The following is a 6,812-nucleotide window of genomic DNA, read 5'->3' as shown; positions in this document are numbered from 1 at the left end:
ACCAACCTGGAAAGTTCTATTGGACAGTGGCCATGTGGTTCCCAGACACTGCGATCTCTTGTCCCTGTGCCACTGTTGGAGATGGTGACATATCCTTCTTTTTATGTTGGACTGTCATCTGCTGTGCTATTTGTAAATGAGAAGAAGCATGCTGTCCAATTACAAGAATGGAGTCTATGAACAAGTCAGCCTGTATTCTCTGCCGTCTGTGTGAAGGCCGCCTCTCACACTGCAAGGTGTCCTGCCTTCCGATGAAGAAGTCCTCAGAGCATGCTCTGCCAAGGTTTCCACCTCCCCTGGGGCCCACTGAGATGGCTTATCCTCCAGAAGCAAGGGCCTCATTTTATCATCGAGGCACAGACCAATTTATGATCCTGAAGAAGCAGCAGGTCTTTTAAAGAGTGGTGGTGGGAGAGGCGGGGAGGCTGGGGGCCCAGCCGGCCGCCTCTGGGCCCCCTCCCCGCGCCCCGGCCGAGGGCGGAACACGCCAGCCTCGCACAGGCGGCAGGCAGGGTCGCACAGCGGGCGGCGGGGCCGGGCGGAGTCAAAAGTCTATTTGGTCATCAGAGAAATGCAAATCAAAACTACATTGAGATACCATCTCACGCCAGTTAGAATGGCGATCATTAAAAAATCTGGAGACAACAGATGCTGGAGAGGATGTGGAGAAATAGGAACACTTTTACACTGTTGGTGGGAGTGTAAATTAGTTCAACCATTGCGGAAGACAGTGTGGCGATTCCTCAAGGACCTAGAAATAGAACTTCCATTTGACCCAGCAATCCCATTACTGGGTATATATCCAAAGGATTACAAATCGTTCTACTATAAGGAAACGTGCACACGAATGTTCATTGCAGCACTGTTTACAATAGCAAAGACCTGGAACCAACCCAAATGCCCATCGATGATAGACTGGATAGGGAAAATGTGGCACATATACACCATGGAATATTATGCAGCCATCAAAAACGATGAGTTTGGGTCCTTTGTAGGGACATGGATGAACCTGGAAACCATCATTCTCAGCAAACTGGCAGAAGAGCAGAAGATCAAACACCGCATGTTCTCACTCATAGGCGGGTGTTGAACAATGAGAACACATGGACACGGGGGGGGGGAGCACTACACACTGGGGTCAGTTGGGGGGAAATAGGGGAGGGACAGTGGGGGGTTGAGAGTTGGGGAGAGAGAGCATGGGGAGAAATGCCAGATATAGGTGATGGGGAGGAAGGCAGCAATCAGACTGCCACGTGTGTACCTATGCAACAATCTTGCATGTTCTTCACATGTACCCCTTAACCTAAAATGCAATAAAATAAATTAAAAAAAAAAAAAAAGCAGAGACAGAGTGCCTCGGTGAGTAAGTGGAGAGATGAAGACCTGACCCGGGGCGTATGGGAACACTGGCTGCCACGAGGCGGTGAGCGCCCGGGTGCAGATGCTCGTGACCACGCTGCAGCATGACGGGGCTGCTCTGGGCACCAGCGATGAGCGAGCCGTGCAGAGGGGCCACAGGGCAGAGGGATGCCATGACACCAGGCCGGCGACCAAGCCCCCTGTGCACAAGTGGCCGCCCGCCTTGGCTGCCTGTGGTCTTGTGGCTGACATTGACCCCATGGGGGAGGAGGAGGCAGCAGACTTTGGCCCACTGGTGCCAGATTCAGGCAGTGATGATTCTGTGGACCGGGACATTGAGGAGGCCACAGGAGTACCTGAAGGGAAAGAGTGGCCCTACATAGCCCGGGTCCGGAGGGGTCCAGCCAGGTGCAACCCAGCAGCTTTCCAGGACCTCAGGTGGAGGCAGTACCTGTAAGGCAGAACCGGCTCACAGCAGTGCCCCGACTGCCCTGGGTCCCCTAAAACTTGCACCTGGCTCAGGCGGTGGCCCTGGCAGCCAGGTGGAATCCAGCCAGGACCAGGGCTTCGCCTCCCCGGTCAGCATGAGCAGCCAGGACTCTGAGCGGAGCATCAGGGCGGAAATAGAACAGTTTCTGAACGAGAAGAGACAGCATGAGACCCAAAAATGTGATGGGTCAGTGGACAAGAAACCAGACCCCAATGAAAATTCGGCGGCCAAGTCACTCTTGAAATCCCACCAAGAGCCAGCCGCGCGGGGGTGCATCGGCAGAGTGTGATGGGCACCCAGAAGGAGTTCGCCTTCCGCAGACCTCCGCGGTTGGCAAAGATGAACATGCAGCCCAGAAACCTCAGGTCCACGGTCACAACCACGCGGGACAACGAGGACAGCACAAAGCCAGCCACCCCCTGCCGCCCTTCAGAAGCAGCACAGAATCAAAGCGGGACGAAGAGGAGCGCCAGCGCCGCAAGGAGGGGAGGGCGAGTCCCGAGCGCCGCACAGGCGCGGGAGGCGTCCGACTCCAGCAGGTACGGCGGCATCGAGGAGGCCATCCAGCTGTACCAGCTGCAGAAAACACGAAATGAGGCGGACGGGGACCCGTCCCAGAGGGCCCAGCTCCGCGAGGAGAGGCAGCCTGACCCTCCCGCACACAGTACAACCAGTGCCACGAAAAGTGCCTTGCCCGAGACCCACAGGAAAACACCCGGCAAGAAGAAGCTAGTGGCCGCCAAGACCACAGACCCTGGCCCCGGGGGCCTGGACACTGACCGCTTCCCCAAGCTCCCGAAGGAAACCAAAGCTCCACCTCCTCTGAGCCCGGCTTCCAGGAGCGAGTTTGTGGAACGGTCCTAGTGCTGCGCAGACACGTTCGCTGAGCTGATGTGTGCGGAAGTGATCCTGGGCATTTCCAAGACGATCCTGACGGCCCCCATGGAGGGCAGCGACCGGTCCCTGTCCGCGAGCCCACTCTTCCACTCCGCCAACGTGCCTTCCCGCTCCGACGGCGACAGTAGCTCCGTGGACAGCGACGACAGCTTCGAGCAGGAAATCCGGACTTTTGGGCCCTCAAGGCGCAGTCAGGGAGTTTGCTGGCCAGAGGTGAGAGCTGCCCACAGGCTGCCCAGGGCCCACTTTCGCCGCCTGGCCCCAACGGCCAGACCAGCGGCCCCAAAGCCCCTCTCTCTAAAACACCGGACCCACTGCTGGGCTGCAAAAGGAAGGTAGAGGCGGCGGCCACATGAGGCCATCCGTGCCCAAAACACTGGAGGTGGTGAAAGACAGGGGCCGGGATGCCGACCACAGCCAGGGGAGAGCTGAGCCCAGCCATGAGGGGTGGGACCTGCCCGTCCAGGGCAAAGCCAGAGAGGCCCCCACAGGGGAGGGCGCCCCTCGCCTGTCACAGGGACAGGGTAAGACAGACCAGGCGAGGCGTCTGGATGAGGAGAGCTCTGAAGACAAAAGCAGCTCCCTGAACAGTGACAAGGACCTGGACACAGCCATCAAGGACTTGTTAAAGTCCAAGCGGAAGCTGAAGAAGTGGTGCAGAAGCCCAGGGCGGCCTGCAGGAAGAAGGTCAGGCTCAGCACCTCGCAGACGCACTTCTTGGAGCAGCTGGGCGGGCTCCGGAGAGACTGGGAGGACAGGAGGCCACCGGTACTCAAGAGCTGCCTCTCCAAGTCCAAGAGAGATGGCGGCAAGAGCTCCGGGAAGAAATCCCGCAGCGTCTTCGGCGGCACGGCCGACAGGACAAAGCAGGAGGGTGCCGGGAGCCAGGACATGGCCCCGCCTTCCGGGTACGGAGACCCGCCTCTGTCTCCACCTGCGCCTCTGCCTCGGAAGGGAACCCATTCCCCAGGGAGTCCCAGGGCTCAGCTCCCAGCCCAGGCTCGCTCTCTGATGACAGCAGTTCGGTGGACAGCAATGAGCATCGAACTGGAGATTCGGAAGTTCTTGGAGGAAAAGGCCAAGGAGTCGGTGAGCAGTTCAGAAGTCCAGGCAGAGGGCCCGGCTGCACTCGGGACAGGGGGCCCAGCCAGTCCAGAGGTGCTTGGCAGGAAGGAGCCCGCCTCACTGCGTGGCATGTGTACCCGGAGCCAGAGAGCCAGGGGGGTCCCATAGGCGACAGAAGGGTCGCGAGGCACAGAGAGCTCAGGAGTGCAGGATGAAGCTGGTCTGTCTGGCCAGGGCGAGAAGGGGCCTCCCCGCTGCTCCCCCCAGCCGAGGGGATCCGGCACTGCCCAGGGGCACCAGCATCTCTGCCAAGGGGCTGTCACTGAGCAGGAAAAATGTTTACCTTCACAGATAGCAGAGCCCACGAGGGACCGAGCCTGCTGCCGAAAGTGCTTTTGGTCCGCTGCCCAGCTGTGCCACAGCGGGCACCCAGGCAGCAGGTGCCCGGGGAGACCTTTCACGTGGGCTGCGGGAGCCGGAGTTTCCTGACCCCCAGCCGGGGAGCTGAGAGGTGTGCTCCAGCCCAAGCTGACCTCACCCTGCCCTGGAGCGACTTTGCTCACCAGAGTAGGCTACTCAGCCCGTGGGCGCTGCGCTCCGAAGGTAGAGACGCAGCGAGGAGTGGGGGCGTCGGGATCGAGAGAGAGAAGGGGTCCGAGGGCCCTGCCTGGGGCCCGCCCAGCCTGCCCCTTGCCAGCTTCTCCCCACTGCTGTCCACCCAGCTCTTCCACTTTGGAAACGGCGTCTCCTGGGGGGCAGGCAGGCCGGCCCCTTCAGCCCCCACCTGGGGCTGCCTCTGCAAGGCCCGTCCTTCTCGGCCTTCAGGGAGGCCCAGGCCGGGCCCACCCCTGTCTTTGGAAGCCCACACCTGCTGGCGAAGAAGGACGGCGGGTCCTGGCCAAGCAGGAAGGCGCAGCCGGAGCTGAGTTTGCATGACAGGAGGAGCTCGGGCCGGAGGAAAGCGTTTTGGACCTGAGGTATAGACGAAGGGTCATCTATAGGTAGGACCAGGACCAGGACGCCTTGGGCAGTGACGCCAGTGACTTCAGCGACACCTCCGGGGAGGACAGTGGCGGCAGCTCAGTAGTGAAGGCGTAAGCCCTCGAGCTGTGGGTTCCGTCCTGGGGTCCGTGCGCGTGTCGTGCGTGTGTGTGATGGTCTGTGGTTGCCGAGAGGGGAGCGGGAGGCTGTTATACACACCCCTGTATACGCCAACACAAAATGATGCTTTTATTTAACAGATGTGTCCTGGTAAATATGATTTTTGTAGCTTTTTGTAAATTATTTAAAGTGATGTAAAAAATATTTTTGGAAAATCCTGTTGTTCAATTTTGTAGGGTGTTCCTAACTGCAGTTTTCTGTGTTCTCATATACGTCTTAGATTAGAAAACACTGGCTCTTACCGTCACAGCCAGGCTCACAGAGACTCTGATGCTTTTTGTCGGTTGCCGGGAGAATGTCCGGCGGTGGCTGCAGTGGTAGCCTGAGGGAGGCCGAGCTGCCCTCCCGGGAATCACTCAGATGCCCCAAGGTGTCCGTGGGGAAGCTCCTGGGACAGCACTTTTTATACCGAGGACACCAACCCCCACGCGGACCCTGGTCCTTAGAGGCCAGAGCACATCTGAAAACTGCAGTCACAACCATCGGTTGGAAAAAAGTTTCGAAGCACAATGGCCATCGAGCTCGTGACAGCCGCTGTTGTATGTGACATCTACGCAGATGTCAGCGGCAGTGACTACAGCCCAGCCCTGGGCCCGGGTGGTTTATGTCCGATCTTGTTCAATCACTAGACGATTCTAACATCTAAATAAACCCCTTTTTATATGGGGGAAAAAAAAAGAGAGAGTGGTGGTGTTTCCTGCTCACCCACTGTACTCCCCAACCCTGGCTAAACTTTCAATGATAAAGTTCAACTGTCTCCAAGAAAAAGTGCTGTTAATGCTGTAGCCTTGGTGATGATGCCCCAGTCCGCTCCCTCTGTGACAATCCTCACTGAATCCTTTCTTCTAATCTTTAAATTCTCCTGAATTCTCTGATTCAGTTATTCAAACTGCCACCATTTCTTCATTTTAAGCTTTGATAGCAAGAGAGATGATTCATCAGGACTGAATGCCTTTAAGCCAGTGTTCTCCGTGTGGCTGTACATTGCTGTCCCCTGGGAATGTGGGAAAAATCAGGATGCTTAGGTACACTGAAAACCAATGACATGGGAATGTATAGGGGTGGGATCCAGGCAACAGCATTTTTAACACCCTTTTTAACACATCAGATGATTCTGATGTACAGCAGGGGGCCAGGCACCACTGACTTAAGTGGAATGACTGCACTATAGAAGTTCTCAAACCTCTGTAAGCAGTGACTAAGGAAGCTTTGCAAACATACAGACTCCCAGGCTCACCACCCACCAACTGAGTCACCATCTTAGGACTTGGGATCCAGCTATTTGCATTTTTCTAAAGAGGCACAAGAAATTCTAAAGGGAAGACAGATTTGAAAATACATGCCTAGGTGCATTTGCAGCCCTGCAGACATCAAGGCAAAACTGCGAGGTGAGAGCATTCTGCCTCTCTCTCCTGCACCTCCTCTCCAGCACAGTGCAAAAGCCCACAGAGCCCTTTCCCACCTCCAGGTTTGGGTTTCATCTCTGCTTTCTAAAAAGGGAAACAAAAATAAAGCTAGAGTCTAGAAAATCTTCAGTCTGAAAGTTCCTTAGCAATGGATTATTTTCTGTTTATAACTTTTCTGCTTCAAGATTAGCCTTTCTCTCTAGCACCCTGCACATTTTGTAATTGAGTTCATCATGCCAGAATCTTGCCTTATATACAGTAGGTGCTCCATAACTGTTTGAATGTGAATTATAAATGCGTAGAAGTTGTTCTTTTTTCATAATTTGACATTCAATTATTTTTAAGGTCCTGGATATTTTTCCAGTTTAAAAAAATAGTCCCTTTTGTGTCAATGTGTCGTTAAATTAGGAGAACATCTCTGCATATAAAAGAAA

At 55.8% G+C, this 6,812-nt stretch overlaps 1 pseudogene; it reads left to right on the top strand.

The window, feature by feature from the left end:
- Nucleotides 1-251: 251 nt before the first annotated feature.
- Nucleotides 252-4,969, top strand: LOC108298152 (annotated as a pseudogene).
- Nucleotides 4,970-6,812: the final 1,843 nt, after the last annotated feature.

This window comes from Cebus imitator, unplaced genomic scaffold (genome assembly GCF_001604975.1).
Source record: "Cebus imitator isolate Cc_AM_T3 unplaced genomic scaffold, Cebus_imitator-1.0 Scaffold896, whole genome shotgun sequence".
In the NCBI taxonomy this organism is placed as follows: Eukaryota; Metazoa; Chordata; class Mammalia; order Primates; family Cebidae; genus Cebus; species Cebus imitator.
The sequence above is the reverse complement of the archived record's forward strand: the minus strand, read 5'-3'. Positions and strand labels throughout refer to the sequence as shown.